An 18,338-nucleotide genomic window follows, 5' to 3' on the forward strand; every position below is an offset into this window, starting at 1 on the left:
TACTGTAATATAAACCCTCTCTCTCACAGGATCTGGCTCTTATCGTTCACATGAAAGAGCCGGCTCTTTGAACCAGCTCGTCCATGAACGACCCATCACTAGTGGCAAGTAAGCACAGCCCAGGGTACTGGCCGGGCGGGTAGTAGGGTTGCCACAAGCCCCTTGTCATCCTGTGGATGTCTCTTAAGCTCCAAAGAGATGCCATTGATCATGACCTTAGCTGCTGAGCAACATACGTGTGTTGACGTGTCACCCCCCCATGAATCCTTAACCCCCTATGCTTAAAACTTAGTCACTTAACTGTACATGTACTGGATGTCTGTTCAAGTTAGGTTTATATAAACTCTTAAAGGACCTGATGGGATCTTAGAATATTCCAGATTCTTCATCAAGGATGGAACCACGGGGTCAACCAAAAAATCTGATAAGCCAAAAAACACCCTAAGCTAGGATTGTCAGTCTGCCTGGTCTGACATTATAAATGGCGAGCCCTCGCTTTAGTTGGGCAATCTCAGTAAAAAAAAGTCTTGCTCTGCTACTCTCCATTACTTTGGCCTACTGAAGACCTCAACTCTCCCACCCTAAATGTACACATTTTCCTTCTATATTTTCATTTGACTTGGCTGTCATTATCCATTCATCTCCAGCAGCTATTCTGCAGTCCTCTGTGCTCTCCTGTCACTGACTATTTAATCAATTTCAGCTAACGTTAATGATTGATAAGCACATTTGCTTGCCGTGTTATGTAAGTCCACTCTTTTCAAAGCATCCTTTGAAAAAATATGCTTAGGTGATTAACTGAGACATTAATTGGATAGAGCAGAAAACTGCAACGTTAACATCCACAGAAGATGTGTTAATGATGCAGCGCTCACAGCCATGACCCTCAATAAGTTACAGAGAGAGGGGAAGAGAGATGAGAAGTTACCTGTGAGACAGAGAGAGAGCAGCTGAAAGAAAAGAGAGGAGAATGATGACGTTGAAGAAGCCGAGAGTCATGCACCGGGAGAGAGAGAATTTTAAAGAATGAAGTAGGGGTCCTAACTCCAAACAGGGACTAGACGGGATTCCTGGGGGGCGGCGTTCTGCTGTTACAAGATTGATGTGCATGGACAGAAGCATCCTGAGGCTGCACAGAGGGACTGCCTGATCTGAGGTCTGCTCTATCCTACCAAGTGCACACACACATGCACAGACCTCCATGCAGGCACCCACTCACCAACTAAAACAGGCAGTCTTTTGAATGTACTTACAAATGCCTACACTTCCCAGACTCCCATCTGGCTTGTGAGGACTGAGCGCAGGTGCCTCTCTCCTTTCCTGCCTTTACACAAAAGTTGTCTATAGATGGTCATCCTCATTTGGAGAAGGATGAGTAATGTGCTGGCGTTTGTCCTTTACAGACCTGACTAAATGTCAACAGCAATATCTGCACTCGTTTTCCACTCTCTAAATGGATGTTATTAGATAACCAATAGTAGAAAGGACTGCCGGCAATGTCATCTGAAAACAAGAGTGCAAACGTGACTTGCGTGATGATTGTGGTGGGCCAAGTGCCCTTCCAAGAGGCAAAGTCAAAGTAATTCTACCACAATTTCATGATGTTGTTATACATTAGAAATTAATGGAAAAAATTCCTCCAAATTATTGACAAGTGAAGGCATAGCAAAACAATGTGGGGCACGTGCAGTATCTTCTGTTTTCTTTTAACATTGCTTTCAATGCAACTTTAAACTTGAATGAGATGATTTTCTTTTATCAGACATTGCGACTTGCGTACGACTACACAACTTGTTCAATCTGTTCAAGGAATTTTGCCTTTATTTGATAGGACAGCTAAGGAAATATGGGGAGAGAGAATGGGAGAAGACATGCACCAAACATGCACTGAGACCAGGAATTGATCTTGGACCGTAGTTTGCACAATTTATGCTATGTTGTGTGCTGGACATTTGGCACTGCTAGCCTACCTGTGTTCTCTCCACCTGGTGGAGGTGCAGCCAGTTTGCCTATTTGGCCCAGTAAGCCTCTAAAAGCACAACTTTGCTCATGGTATTATCCATCTTTCTCTCAGGATTAACACCTTTACTGTCTTGGGTTGGAGGGATTAACCTCAGAGCTCTCAGCTGTTTTTGAACCATTGTGGCTCACCTGGACTTTTTGTCTTAAAAGTTTGTAACACATCAACCCTGTGGTGCACAGTCAAGCTCTAAACATCCTTTTCTTCAGGACAGTCTGGGCTTTAAGAATATGTGTGTGTCAGTAATGTCACTCAAATTTTTTAAAAAGTTGTGGGTCTATAAAGACAAAATAAATTAATTCAAATGCAAAGATTTTTAGGTATTTAGCACAGGAGGTAAACATTAATGACTAAGGTTTTTTTTTTTTCTTTTTTGCACAAACTTGTTCTCCCATCTCTTTGGGACTGAAGAATTAAAAAGATAATCATTCTGTGACAAAACATCAAATTTGTGCAAAAAAAAAGTCCTTGCGCTTTTGGGAGTTTGAATCATTATTTAAAGTGCAGCAACTCTGAAGGACACATCATAGCCTCTTTGTGTCACTTTCTCTCTATTAAGAGTCATTCAGACTCTCTCCTTCAGTTTCTAAGTCTGTGCACTTGTGTTGTTCAGTAAAGCATGACGTGACGACAGCACAGCCTGCCATTGGTTGTCTCATCCCAGTTGCAATGCACTCTGGGATACAAACAGACAATATGGCGGTGAGCTAACCGGCTAGCTGCAGGAATGATCAAAAAATAGGTTATAAATGGATAAAAGACATCCAATGTTGGAGTTACTGGTGTGGATTTAATCTGTAAAAACCCCAGAAAGTCAGCCGTTTTCCCGGCTTGCGACAAAACGTTCTATAAGAGCTACAAAGGAGAGTATAGTGTCATTAGAATAGAAAACATAGAGCTTACAGAAGAAAAAACAAGTATGTGCCTACAATTTATGGTTCAAAGGTTATTAAACCTTGGAAAAACACATCTCTTCTTGTTGTATACAACACCACTCTTGGAGTAATAAAAAAAAGATATACAGTCCTCACAACTTTGGCTCTACAACACATAAGAAGATAAAAAAGCGTGTTTGTAAAACCTGAAGATGTAACCTATAAACCGAACCTCCAGGATGTCCATATAAGGAGTTGTTTATTATTCCCATGCTCATCTACCCTCTGCCTGTCTCAGGGTCAACCATTTCGATACACATGGAACCAATTTTATAGGAGTGTTTCCACTCAGATAGACACTCATGGGCCTTCCCGCCCGCCCAAGCGTAGGGAGAAAGAGATTTGTGCGGGGAAATGCAACTTGAATAATGAGAGCTCCGGCTCCTCTTCTATCCCTTGCAAGCTCAGCCTGTTTAACACCACTGTGCATCGGCCCTCCCGGAAAACACCCCAGCCCACCGGGATTTCTAATTCCCCGGATTAGCCACTCCAGAGCTGTCACAATGACAACAAGTGTTCAGGAAGTCACAGAGAAATAGTTCTAAACCTTTTGAAACATCAAATAATGGTGTTCACACTTCTGAAGGTGAGATGCTGTTATTCAGCTTGAGTGATGTTGTTTGGGCTTTTATGTCCATCTATACTGAGCAGACAATAACTGGGTTTTCTCTGCAGTTCTCCTCTGGCTATGACAAAAGAGTATCCTACTAATGTACAGAAGTTTTACCTTTGAATAATCATGTTACCTGTAGACATGTTTCTGTGAATTTACTGCCAATGACAACTTAGATCTACACAGAAATAACAAGAACACAAACTTACACAGCTCCTGCATTCAGATCATCAGTCTGGGTCAATTGTCCCCATGTCTGTACTGTACTGGGCAACTGGGTTTATTCAGACCTTCAAGGTCTTGTTTGAGTATAATTCTCATTTCTCTCTCCTAACTTAGACATGACTGATAGTCTCCTGCCTAGCAGATGACATTATTGAGTTAAACAGACTGTACAGGACTAATAAAAGGGACAGTTAGTGAAATGATGCTTTCTTTGAGAGTAGTGAAGAGATGACACATTGTTCGTTCTTAGGCTGTTTAATATAAGAAATATCTCTGGTTCAGACCTTGCATGCAGCAAGAACAGAACAAAGAACAGAGCTTGTACACTCTACATTGATACCTCTTTAACATCTGCTTCACCTTAACATAGAACTCCTTCAGTTGACAGAAAGTTTGAGGGTTGAGACAGTCTGGAGCCAGGTTGACACATAAGAAGACAGAATAACATATACAAAGCGAGTTCACATGTGGGGGTTATTGCCCAATGGATGCTGGCTTCATCTAGAGTTCATTTAAAATACATACTTACAGATAGGGACTTTTAAATGTGATGTATTTGATCATGTAGGTCAGTAATACCCAGCAGGACTTTCACAAAGACTAAGAAGAGAAGGGAAATCATATAAAAAGTGTTGATTGGTATGAAACTTTCCCTCATTTGTTTGCTGAAAGCTTTAGTCTCTCTAATTGAAAAGAAAAATATTAGTTGATTTTATGTGGAGCCTCGTTATTCAGTTTATGGCCTGCTTCTGTAAAAGAACATAATCTTACAAGTGTCTTGAAAGGCAGCAATTTTTCATTTGGAGTTCATTCGAGGTTGTGCTGTCAGGGATTTAGCAGACCAAATTTTAATGCAGATTGCCTCCAGACAAAATCGACAGCGGTGCATTTTTTTAGCAGCTGGAATCACGACTTCTCTGTCAGGAATACTAACAGAATATGCAGTAGCACCACCAAACTCTCCAGCACTTATAACTACATTTAACTAAATTCATTTGTCTACCTCATTCCCCTTTCTATGGGATGCATTCATGGCAGAGAGAGTGAAGGACCTTCAAAAAACAACTTTATCATGAGCTCTCTGTTTCTTTGTCAGTGTTATCTTCGCTTTCATCCAGCTGTGGTACTTAAAGTCACTGAGAGTAAAAAAGTTGATTTTCTCTCTCTTTGTGTTGAAATTCATGTAAGCAAACACAGTCCTTTTTCAGCTCTCAGTTATAATTCACAAAGAATTCACTCTCCCAGTGTTTAATGCAATAGATTTACAAAACACAGTTTACATGAACACAGTTTCAGACTGTAAAATCAAACTAAAAGAACTTGGGACTCTTGCCCAGCTTACAAGGGCTATGTCCAAAATCAGAGTATTGTGTTCTGAATCGCATACTTCTGTGCTTCTTCTGAACACCTGGACTCTTTTACTGTGAAGCCATGATGTTGTGATGGATGTGGTATGTGGTTTAGCATTGTCTAGCTGAAATAGTCAAGGCCTTCCCTGAAAGAGACATCTGGTTGGGAAGATATGTTGCTGCAAAACCTTCATCTACTTTTCAGCATTGACAGTGCCTTTTCAGATGTGTAAGCTCCCCACAACATAGGCACTAATGTAACCCTGTACCTTCAGAGATGCAGGCTTCAAACTTTGCCAGGATACCAAGCTGGATGGTCCCTCCCCTTTTGAGTCCAAAGGACATAGCATCCTATAGTTTCCAAAAGGGATTTCAAATTTTGACTCTTATGACCACAGTTTTCCATGTAGCCTCAGTCCATCTTAAATGGCCCAGAGGAGACCGAGGTGTGTTTTGATCCTGTTCACATGTGGCTTCTTCTTTACATGATACAATTTTAACCAGCATTTGTGGATGGTAGAGTGAACAGTTTTCACAGATGGTGATTTATGGGAGTGTTCTGAGCCCATGCAGTGATTTCCACTACAGAATCATGCCTGCTTTTGATGCAGTGGCCCCTGAGGACCCAAGAATCACCAACCTCCAATACTGACCTTCAGCCGTATCCCTTGGGCACTCAGAATTCTCCAGATTCTCCAATCTATTGATGTTATTATGGACTGTAGATGGTGGAATATTCCGTCTTCACAGTTTTACATAGAGGGACATTTTTTTTAAATTGTTCCACAACTTTTAGAAACAGCTTTGTGCAGATTATAAACTTCTGCTTTACTTCTGAGGGACTGTGCCTCTCTAAAATGTTCCTTTAATATCCAGTCATGTTACTGACCAGTTGACAGTTAACCTTATTAGTTGCAAAATGTTCCTCCAACTGTTGTACATTACTTTTCCAGCCTTTTGTTGCCCTGTCCCTTATTTTTTGAGATGTGTTGCTGCCATCAAATTCAAAATGGGCTAATAGTTTTCATGAAATGATAAAATGTCTCAACTTCAACATCTGATATTTTTTTTTTTTATGTTCTTTTGTGAATAAAATGTCAGTCGCATTGCATTCTGTGTTTATTTAAATTTTACAATGCAACCCAACTTTTTTGGTAGTTGTAGTGTATCAGTTTAAATGCAGTCACCACTTCTCTCCACTCTGTCCAGAAAGACCGATTGGCTCGTTTCAGCGGGATTACATCTTGGTCCGCCCCCGTCACTGGTTAGCGTGACATGCTCCAGCTGTTGTCATGACGTGTCGAACAACCTGTAATAGGCTTAACACAGTGTCTACTTCCTGCACGGCACAGATTGCTAATAAAGATGCGATGTTTTCTCTGCGATTTTAGCACAACTGGCCAAAGTGAGCTTATCTCTGCTTCGTGAGTGAGCCTGTGTGTGGGTACAGTTCTGCGGATGATTATTTCTCTAGTGAATGTCTGTGTTTGACAGGGGGAGACTTGTGTGTGTATAAAGTGGGAGAAAAAGACTTGTCACCACCGAAGAGGCTTCCAACATGCCATCGTGGTTATTCTGGTGGCCATCTGAGCGCTCCAGAGAGCGAGGGATAGATTGAGAGCAATAACAAGAGCCAGACTGCAGGGAGAGAGGAGGCAGCAGAGGGTAAACAGGCATCAGTTTGAGCAGCCCAGTCAGTCTGTCGCTGTGGATTTGAAAGGCCAGCCTCTCCCCAGACAAGTAGCAGGTTTTTCAGTTTTTTCCTCTCTGTGTCTCAGGCATGCAATGTGATAGAAACAGATTGAAAAAACAACTCCTTCACTCCATCTTGGTCTCAATTTTGCTCCATCCACTTAGCTCCTCAAGTCAATGTGTACCCTCCTCCATTTCTCTGGAGCCTGCTGTCTAAATGTTACAAGGAGCCTCAATGCTTGCTGCATATGCATTCCCCCTCTCCTCTTTTCCCTCTCTGTCTCCCTTTTCCTTTTTCTCCATTGACTATTTTTTTTTACATCACTTCCTTAAGTCAGTGAATTACCTGTCAGCCATGTCTTCCTGGTCATTTAGAGAGAAAAAGAGAGCGCCGGGTGGGCGATATGTTACATCCCAGTGGACCTCTGAATTGCCTTGGGGATCATCGATGGGGAACAAATAGCTCTGGCTTCTTAAAGATCTTATGTCTCTGTGTGTATAATGATGGCGGGAGGCTACTGCTGCCGTGTGAGAATTTAGTCAGCAATGAGTGTTGACCCTTAATGGCAATGAATGACCCTCAAGAATGCAAGGGAGCCCTCTTCATCAAATTACTATCGATGTACAACACAGATAATCAAATACAGTGTACTGCAACTACATTTCTTGTTCGCTGAAATAGTGAATCTTTACTAAATTGTTGTACACACTTATGCTCTGCCTCTTCCTCATTCTTCCTCAGCACACTGTAGTTGATATTGACAGCCATGACAGAGTTTAGAGGATTAGTTGGGTTGTTACATGGGGAAATAGATAATCTCCTTTAGATCTGACCTATTGGCTGTACCCTGCTAACTCTATAGGGCTTTATAATGCCAAGCATATGTTTTAGCAAAGGCTTGATTCAGCATGGCTCACTTTTCCTCTCCTGGCTCCGAGATGTGAAAGTGGTTCGATGCAGGCTTTGGGACTTGGCTCTGCATCCGCTGTAATGCCTCCTCATGGAGGGAGGAACATGCATGCAAGTTTCCAATGAGTGTGCGTGGATGTTAATAGTTACAGATGTTCTTGTACTCATACAGGTACTGGAAAAGCTTTCAACAAAGCATACGAAAGCAGCATCAGATCTTAATTAGGGATATGCAAGATTGGCAGACTACGCTAATTAACTTGGTGACCAGAGAATTCAGCTAAAACAGTAATGATTATTTCATTTCATGCCTGCAAAATCAGTCAGAGTTTGTGTTTAAGCTGTTTCAAACAGCTGTTTGAAATTAATTTGTGACATTTTTTTCTTGGGTGTTTATTCCTTTATTAGAGAGAAGAGTGGATAGAAATGAAGTTAAAGAGACTTTTATAAAGACAGGTAAGAAAGGAGCCACGGGTTGGATTTGGAGGACTTCAACTTCTGCGCATGATTCAATTTAGATTCTGATTCTGGGAGTAACGCTTCAATTCAGAATGGATTTTCAATTCTAGCCAATTCCTGGTTCTCAAAACATTTCCTTTTTTTTTTTTTTCTAAAGAGGAGATTATTTTAGCCTCTACCCCAGTCTGCTGTGAGCTGTAAATTATCATTAGACATTAAAGTACTTCATAAATGTGTTCAAGTCAATGACTTTTTTAGCCTGTTTGTTGATATGAATATGAATAAAATGCTTGAGTTTAATCAAAAAGCTTTTATCAGAAACTTGTTGGTGAAAAAACAATCATAACTCTAACACTTTTACTGTTGAAAATACAATAGGTGAGCAGGTGTTACAGTTTAACAAGTGACCATGTTAACTGGTGACTTTTCAGCTGAAAGTATCAGTGGTTGTCGTAGATACAGCACATGTTAAAAACTGAACATCTTCTGTTATGTATAAAATACCCTTAGAAGATATGAATCTAACATACAAATCAAAAATATAGTGTTAGTTCAGGCAGAAGTGAACTAACGCTGATTTGATCGCTGCCAGAGTTTAGATCAGCTGATCTCACACAAAGCCGCATCAGCTGATGGCCAGCTGATTTGCTCTAGGCACGCTATTGGCTAATTGCTGTCATGCTGCCATATTTAAACTCCTCTTACCTGGCTACGCTCTGCCGCTCTCTGTAAACTGCTCTTGCAACCCTCCTCCACCCCAGCTCCTCCTTTATTCTGCTACTGACTATATCATTGTCATTCTGTTGTTGTTTATGCCTGTTTTGCTGCTTCTCTTCCTGCTGTATGCTTTCCTTATCCGCAAAGAAAGAGCAGGAAGGTGTGCTGTTCCTGCTTGATATTTTCCACGTAGAAGGGAAAATGGGATCCCAGAACAGCCACAAGGCCAAATTTGAATAACAGCAGTAAGTGCTAATTAATAAAGTCAAATTCCTATCCCCAAGCATTACAGACACTGAGAGCTAGCACTGCTAATGCTAGCACTGCTAATGCTGTTGTTTTAAATGTATTCAGTATTTTGGGACACTTTGAACTGATCCAGAATCATTGAATACAATATTTCTAATTCTTATCCAGCACCTCTAGGTGTGACCTAAACCGTAGGCTATCTGCATCCCAGCAGCCATTGGGTTTGACAATAGTTTGATCTTGAAAATACAGATTAAGTTGTATGTAATCTGTGTAGTATTAATCCATTCAACTGGAGCAAAGTGTAATCGTATTCAGCACAAGTGTGTGATTCCTATAACCTTCAATAACAACCGTAGGTTAGAGGTGCTGGCACTGCTAGAGGAAGCCATCTTTGGCACACAGTAAAACTGTTACTCTTTATCTGGAGAGTGTTTTCTTGATTTGAGATCAATTGTCTGGTTTGGAATCAAGGGTTTTTGTTGTTTTATTTCCATTGCCTACAGTATAGTGTGAGATATTTTCTCTCCGCAGACATCTTATTCACTCAAACCAATAACTCAGTAAATAAATACATGTTAGAGTGTTCATAAATGGCACCAGTTTACCTTACCATTAACATGTACACAACATGAAACCAGAGAAGTCATATTCTGTGGGGATTTCTTCAAGATTTTGTTCTTAGACATCACCTGTGCTGTTGGCCATGTCATAAATAAATGCCCTGTGTGAAGAGCATAAGCATATTACTCCTGACATCAGATCAGACTCCCCCCGCCCAGTTTCTCTGTTGTTTTCTACCCCCTCATACTCACACATGTTTGTGTGTGCAGCATTGGGCCTCAGGTTGCTGATTTGGGTGCAGTAATTTGCCATTAGATAAGGGACAGGTGCAGCTGCCTCTGTTTGCAGCGCTAACAAGGCATTTCATCATGGTTAGCTCCAGCCGGGCTCTCTGATCAGCTCTTATTCTTGTCACAATAGCACACATGTGCATGCACACATGGATATACACATATGGACAAAGTAAAGAGACACACTCTGATGGTCTCTATAGGGTCTTTCCACCCTGTAGATGTTTAAAATAGAGGGTTCAGCTTCATGTCTAACAATACCTCATAGATGAGAGATAGGTTCAGTATGCTGGCTTCTTCTGTGTGTATAGAGTGGGTTAATTTACCTAGGCAATAATCAATACTGCAGCCTGGATAGAGCATATTTAAGTCAATAGGAGAGTTGATTGTTGAAGTGTACATGGGGCATTTAGAAAAAAAGAGGTCTTTCAGTGACATCCAGGAGCTGCACCATTGTTAGAATTGCCATCTGAGCCTAAGGTTGATTTTAAGGTTTGTTGTGACCATAGACTTGGAAAATTTAAAGATATGACAGCTACCCAAGAGTGAAGCCTGAGCATAAGCACCACCTCCTCCATGTGAACAGATGAGACAACTATAAAATCAAAATATATAAATGAATTTACTGTCTGTCATTTCATTCTTATTATCATGCTGATTGAGCCAACAGACAACTGAATTCCACAAAGTAATGTCACTTAGATAAACATGTAAGGTATAATAAGCAACTGCATAAATATTCACCCTCTTAAAGGGTCTGGAAGATCCAGTCACTGGTTAATCAGTATTCCTGGCTACCACTACACCATTGAAACAAAAGAACACTCCAAGCAACTCAGACAAAAGGTTATTAAAAACATGAGTCAGGGGATAGGTATAAAAACATTTCCAAGGCACTGAACCTCCCCCAGAGTTCAGTTAACTCCATCATCAAGAAACAGAAGGTATATGGCTCATGTGTAAATCTGCCTAGATCAGGTCTTCCTCACAAACTGAGTGAGCATGCAAGAATGAGACTAATGAGAGAGGCCACCAAGACACCTATGACTACTCTGAGGGAGTTACAAGCTTCAGCTGCTGAGATTGGAGAGACTCTGCATACACCAGTCAAAGCTTTATGAGAAAGTGGCAAAGAGAGAGCCAGTGTTGAAGAAAACTCAGACTATATCTTGACTAGAGTTCATCCAAAGGCATATGGGAAACTCTACGATCAAGTGGAAGAAAGTTCTTTGGTCTTATGAGAACAGTCTGGTGTCTTTTGGCCGTCACAAACACACCATCCCCACTGTGAAGCACGGTGGTGGCAGCATCATGCCGTGGGGATGCTTCTTGGCAGCCAGCCCTGGAAGACATCATAGAAAAGGAGAAAGTACAAAGAGATTATTCTTGATTATATACTTTATTTGATTATTATTAATATTGGTTATAGTCAGTTATTGATAAGTAAATCAAAATTTTAATCTTTATTGAAGTATGTTAATATACCTAAGGCAAACTGCTCATTGAAATGAAGTTTTTTTTTTTAACCCTGGGATTTAATCTCTGTTGTCCTTGAAAATAAATGCTTTGACAAGTAATTTAACACCAAAATGTTTGATTATTTAATGAATGGTTTAACCAAAGTAGAATCCAGGTCAGGGCAGATAAAAGGTCAAATTATTTGTAAGTGGATGGGTTTGAATAACTTGTAATGATGACAAATTAACTGTTTTAAATAAATTTTGTAATGTTTTAGATCATTTTAAGCACCGTTTCTCTTTAAAAGCATTGAGTTTTATCAAATTTAATCAGAAAAGCTTCATTGGTGAAGCTATTCTGGTTGAATAAACAAGCATTTTCCCATTCTGTCCATTTTAAATATGCCATGTTCTCTTAGACCTTGCAGAAATCTACCATTCTAACACTGCCTTAGAGCATTACAGTAGCAAATATCTTATTGATTAGTTATAAGGTTCGAAATGAGTTTCACTAAGATATTACAGGGTAGCTGTTTCCTAACATTTAGCCTAATTGAGTGTGATTTATCGTCGGCAAAAAAACAGCAATGTAATGTATTCTTATAATGATAAATCAGTAAGGATGGGAGTTAGAGGCTTTGTGTAAAGGTCAGGGTAAAGGAAAGGAAATGGAGACAATGCATTTAGGAGCGTATGTAATTTATTCCTCCTTGGCCAGCTGTCTCATCAGTAATATCTTTAAACATTTTGTGCTAACTCAGTGAGCTGAAATGTCAAGCTGAGGGAGAGACATCTTGCGTTATAGTGCTTAAATATTGTAACAAATGTTCCTAGATGTGTATGATCACCAACATTAAATAGGGTTATATGTACTTTCCTGAACTTTCCATCTCCAGGTTCTTCCGCCATCAGCGCTCACCCCGCCACTCTTCCACACACACATGCACACACACACCTTTCTTGGCTTCCTCCCAAGGCGGTCAAACAGATTACTACGGGCGTTAACCCCATCGATCTGCTCCAAATGCCAGGAATTAGATTTCAGACTGGGGAGGAGAGAAATAAAGTGCTGTAGTATTTCTTGCTGCTCGACTCGAGAGTTAAGTGCTGCTATGCCTCTCTCCATGTACCGTTTTTCCTCAGAACTTCTTTGTGTTATATTTGTCTCACTTTATAGCTTGTTGGGAGCATATTTCTCCTGGAAAATTAGGATGCAAGACTGAAATCTCTCGAGAAACTGCTCAGGAGACCTTGAGATATACACAGCTGCCTAAGAATGGTTGAGTACGGAAATGTGCGCAAGAAATGAATAAATGGAAAGGCAGAAGAAGATTTGGATCAATGAAAAATTACCTTCCATTCTGATATTAAAATTCCATATCTAATGGACTGTAGGTGAACCGGCAGCTGAGGAATCATTGTATCATTGTTTAGTTCATGAATGACTCCGTTGTGAGGTTATAATAGAGGGCAGGTTTATAATGCTGCTGGACTCTGCTTTATTAACACACTCTTAATGTCAGGCTAATTCGTCTTCACTTTCTCTCCCCCATTTATCCTTTTGTTGCTCGCCCCATCACCTCTACTATCTCCATCTCCCTCTTCTCTTTATGCCTTTTTTATACTCCCCTCGAACCTGCTCCATCTCTCCAACATTAAACTCCACGGAGCCTCCGCAGCTGAATAAGTATTGATTAATGTCCAACTGGTTGTGCTACCTAATGACAGGCTAAATATAACCATCTCTACACCGGCCCTGCAGTCACCCCCTCCTCCCTCATCTTGGCTCAAAGTGTGGATAGTTACACCGTTGGCATGACAACACAACAGTCAAGGCTCTGTGAGCAGTCACAACAGATTGTGTGCATGTGTGGCCGGCACAAGTAGGACAGGATGAATGAAGCAGGAGGGATGAGGAGACAACGTGAGAAAGAGCAGAAGAAGAAGAAGCTTTTAGGAGGCACTGATTTAGTGGATGACTCGATTAACCCCCAACAAATTTGTACTTCTGCAGGTATATTGATAATCAATAGCTCATCACTGATCAGCTTAAGATGCTAGAAATATGAACTTCTCCTTCTGTGCTTTAAAAAAAACGGATTTTTTTGACACTTTTTATAATGGAAAGAACACTTCACAAGACAAAATTACATAATTAGACAACAATGTGAGACTGGTTTTTGAGCTTTTCACTACCACCATGACTAAAATCTCGGTGATGCCTTCCTATTCCACTGTAACTTTAGCTGTTCTTTAAACTGGCACTTTAGGGCCACCGTATGTTCTGAGCTTAACAGCAGCAGAGCAACAGCAGAGACTAAAATGGAAAGTTATTCTCCACCTCTCCACCTTGGCGCAATGACACATGAGCTTGTGCTGTATGAAGATCTCGGTCAGGATGGATGGATCCAGTGTAATTTTAAAGGACTGACAGGGCCACAGGCTTGCAGTATGAAACAATATGTCAAAAAGAAAGCAACAGCTGCAGTGCTCAAGGTTTGAGTGCTTGACATTTTTTCAGATTACGGATCTGAAAAACACACTTCTGAAAATAATGGACCCAGTGTGTGTGGACCTTAATGAAAACTTCCTTACTGCTACTATCTCCCCCTTCCTCTTCTATGAAATAGCTCTCTTTTCATACTTCTTTTTCTTTACCTCCGTTTTGTTTCTTCAAGCTCTTTTTGTGTCCCACTTTTCCACAGTTGGGACATTTGTCATTGGCAAACCTGCCGTTTTTGACCAGATGGTGTTCTCCACCGCATCTGTAGCATTTTCTCATGTCTGGCTGGGGCTTTGGTCATGTGTTGCTGACCTTGTTCACTGACCCTGCTGCTCTGTTCTGTTTGTCAGGCTTCTTCATGCCATGTAAATCTACAGTGTCTCTGTTTGCAAAACACTGACACGTCACTTCAACCAAGCAGTAAAAAATAACTGGGAGTGGTCTGTTTGGCCATTGAGTGCAATCAGTTGTTTAGTCACGTGTACAACAGTCAAACAGTGTTCTGATAAGATATTGTTATATTGTCCTTTGTAAGTTTATCATAATGACTTAATGTTGGACATTACAGCTAGTTAGCATTAGCATCAGAGTTTAAAAGCCGTGTGTTAGGAGTAACTTTCTCCATGGGACGCCCACCACCAACTATGGTGCAATGCTCAAGTGCAAAAACCTGCAGTCCCTCCAGTAACCACTTGGGGCTGGCTGCAAAAAAAGATGAGTCCCCATTAACATCTATGTTGAAATACACATTATTACAGTATGACTGACATGTTTTGCAAGGAGTGACTTTTCTAAAACTCGTCCTTTTCAATGACGTTAGGGCTAAGAGTGGTGCATACTTTGGGGCGTTGTGCATAATTGTTGATCTTTGCAAGAACTCTTTGGAGTGTTTACTCGACAAAAAAATTGAAAGATGCTGCTTTAGTCCAACAACTTTCTTCAAGACAACTTTGTCATCAGTGCTAATTTTCTGAAGAATCTTTTAGTCCTATCTCTATGTGTGACCTTAATGTTTAAGTCCCTATGATAACCAGCTATTAGAAGCTTCACTGCATTTCTTAAATGAGTAATCTGTTAAAATTTTAAGGTTAAATTTTTGTTCAACACATCCAGAAATACAGCAACACCTTTTCTAAGCAGCACAGTCACACAAACACACGTGCACAAACACACTGAACAACTGTAAAACTCTTCTTTAGCTGCAGAAGACATTAGGAACATGTCCCTTCTTTGCCACCTACACTACATTGTCACTCTCTGTAAAAAATCATCTTAAGCCTGCAGTATCACCAGCCTTGGTTGTGCTCACATTGTCGAGATGAGTTGCCCACATTTCTTCCCTGTTGCATGGTAACAAAGTGAGAGTGGCAATCCTCGCAGCCCACCTTGTTATGGCCAGCTTGAGAGAAATGAATGGTAAGAGTATGCAAATGGGATATATTCTGTAATAGCCTGCTGCTTTATTCAGCTGTGTGGATGGGATAAGGAATCCCCACTGTGTCTAATCACATCTTCTGCCTCTAATTTCACTTGAGGCATATCCACAATCTAGTCTATTTTTGACTGACAATGCAGCATACATTGTTCTCTGTATGTTCCCTGCATGTGCATAGGACACAGCCTATTTAGATCAGTAATTGCTGTTCAATGCTTGAACTCTGAAAGGCACCCACACTAAAACTTGACTATTGGTAGCTCATGATTGACATGTATCATGACATGTATCAGCCGTGACAAATGCCCAGCTCTTTCAATAGTTACAAAAGGCTGCACACATGTCTGGTTAAAGGTCTGATTCCTCCAGCCTTTCAGTCTGCACCGTGCAGGCCTGGCTGTGCTTGTTCTTCAGTGAGAAATCTCATTCAGTCGCCGCCTGATGGCTAACAAGGTCAAATAACTCTCCAGATGAGATGGACTCTGTCGGAAGGCGCCAACACACACACCACCTGCCATTCAGCCAGCCAGTCAGTCAGCCAGTCCATCTATCTGTGGAATCACATCCTGAATTGAGTGTCGATTAATAGACTGAAGCTGGAAGTGTTTACCACTGATAGGAATATCATTACAAACTGTGGAAATCACAGCAAAACCAGTTAGCCAGCTCTCGTAGCAATCAATAGAAATCTACACTGTTTTTTCTTCATCTTCCTCTCTCTCTCCTTTCACGCACTCTTTTCCTTTGGTTGCTATGGCGACATGAAATGGCTGCAGCACTGGATCAGAGTAGGGGCTTGCTCATGCAATACATAGTTTTACATGATGCTTTGAAAACACACAAGGATTCAATTACAACATGTCGGCACGTGCCAGAAAACTTGTATATGAAGTTTAACTTTTTGTTATAGAAAGTGGAAATTACAGTGAACCGTGCTGTCTTTGTAGTGCATCTATCACAGCATTCCAAAATGTGATTAGGAATACATGATTTTTTGTCAATATCTTGATATTTCCAAACTGATACCAATATATGCAGACTTTTTTTATTGTAAAAAATAGCAGGTTTCTCCTAGACTAACATTCCCAAACCCTGTTACTCTAATTAGGACATTCCATGTAAAACAAACCAAAAATAAGGCAACATATGATTCTACAATCAGCTGTGGGGCGCAGATGCCCCGGTGGTTTAGGCTTCCCAGGGGTGGCCCGGGTTTGAGACGGCCCGTGGCACCATTTTCCCCCAATCTCTCATCCCTATTTCCAAATCTATCCACTGTTCTCCTCAATCAGTAAAGGCCTAAAAAGCCCAAAATTATTTTTTGAGGTTTGCAGTAGTGGCATTGAAAACAATCTTTTCCATGATACATTGAGATTCAGACATGGACGATTGTGAATCGATGCAGAAGCAGCCCATAACCGATGCCGGTGGACGCTGCATTTGTATTTTCCCCCCTTCAGCTGGATCTACCATAAATGTCCAGTTTCCCTTCCAAACTGAGCTGCTTCAATGCATTTCAGCGGTAGTCTATTTTAAATGGCGCAGCTTTTCCACTACCTTGCGGTACACTACCAGTCATCTCCTGTATTCTGAGTATGCTGGGCCGTCAACCTGGAAATACTCTTAGTGCAGTCTGCTGGCAGAGACACCAGCGAATCAGGGAGGATTACAATGAAGACATCGAATCAAGATGTTTAAATCAAGAATGAACAGACGCTTATATGTTTATTTTCCCCACCAACTGTTTAACACCAGTGTGTCTCGTATGTTTATGTACCGTTGAGATCGTTTAGTGCGGTAATGTTTAAACATTACTATAAGACAAAAAATACATACATACAACAAATACAATAGCCCACTGTGATTGATTTACTACAATCCTTACACAATTAAACAACCTGCCGACAATGTTCCCTTAAAGTCACAATATTTTGAGTCGATATAAAAATCATTTTAATGACACAAATGGCTACCATGTTTCAGCTCAGGCCTACAACATTTGCTACCTTTTCATTTCTTATATCCCTGCCTAAATAATGTGTTTCTACCAAGGGATGAGAATCGTTTAGTATCTGATTCTGATTCTTGGGGGAGGAGTGGGGGATGAATTAGTTTTTGATTACAGATAAGTGCTTTATTTTAGGATCTGATCCAGTCTGATGTGCATTAAAGAGTGGCTAATTATCATTTGACTTTCAAAGGCTTTTAAAATATGTTCAAGAAAATGCAGCTCCTAGCCTTTTTATTGTTTTGATCAGCTGAATACAATGTTGTAAATGTGAATTTAAACAGGAGGGTATTTATCAGAAACTGGCAAATGAATGATTGGTAATGACACTGTAGGAGCGCATGTCCCTTTAGAATTGTCTGGCAGATATTTAAAGTGATAGTCATCAGTTGTAGGCTGTTGTTCTGCTTATTTAAACTCAGGGTGGTGGTGTGTGATGTGAGCTTGGGCCTTGTTGAATCAAAATGTCTTATTTTCATTCAACAGACTTAGCATATTGAATAAGTCTGGTTATTCTTCCCCTTACTCTGGGAGTTGTAGATTAGTCTAAACACTTTTCTTTAGTGAAAACAGGATGAGCTGTGAACAGTACAGACAGTAGATCAGATGTCAGACTTAGACATATCTGACGCTGAGAGCTAGTGCTGCTAATGAGCCAGGAGTGATACACCTGCTGCTGCATCTGTGTAACAGGGAAGCTGGAGACGGAGCATAGAGGGAAATATCAGCAGCTTTGCAGTGCTCAAATTGGCTGCTGTTGAAAATGTATTTGGAGTGAAAAAAGTGTTTCAAATATCCTTTTCTGGATGCTTTGAATTGATTCATGGTCCAACATTTGACTTAACAATTCTGACGAGAGTCAACTTTTCCCAGCACTTCTATTTCTCCCTGTTTTAAAGGTTGTAAACAAAA

At 40.6% G+C, this 18,338-nt stretch overlaps 1 protein-coding gene across 2 annotated transcripts in view; it reads left to right on the forward strand.

The window, feature by feature from the left end:
- The window catches only part of gabbr2 (gamma-aminobutyric acid (GABA) B receptor, 2), a 316,006-nt gene that overhangs the window by 72,955 nt on the left and 224,713 nt on the right, over positions 1 to 18,338 (forward strand). The window lies entirely within an intron of this gene.

The sequence above is a fragment of the Cheilinus undulatus genome, linkage group 16 (assembly GCF_018320785.1).
Source record: "Cheilinus undulatus linkage group 16, ASM1832078v1, whole genome shotgun sequence".
Lineage (NCBI taxonomy): Eukaryota > Metazoa > Chordata > Actinopteri > Labriformes > Labridae > Cheilinus > Cheilinus undulatus.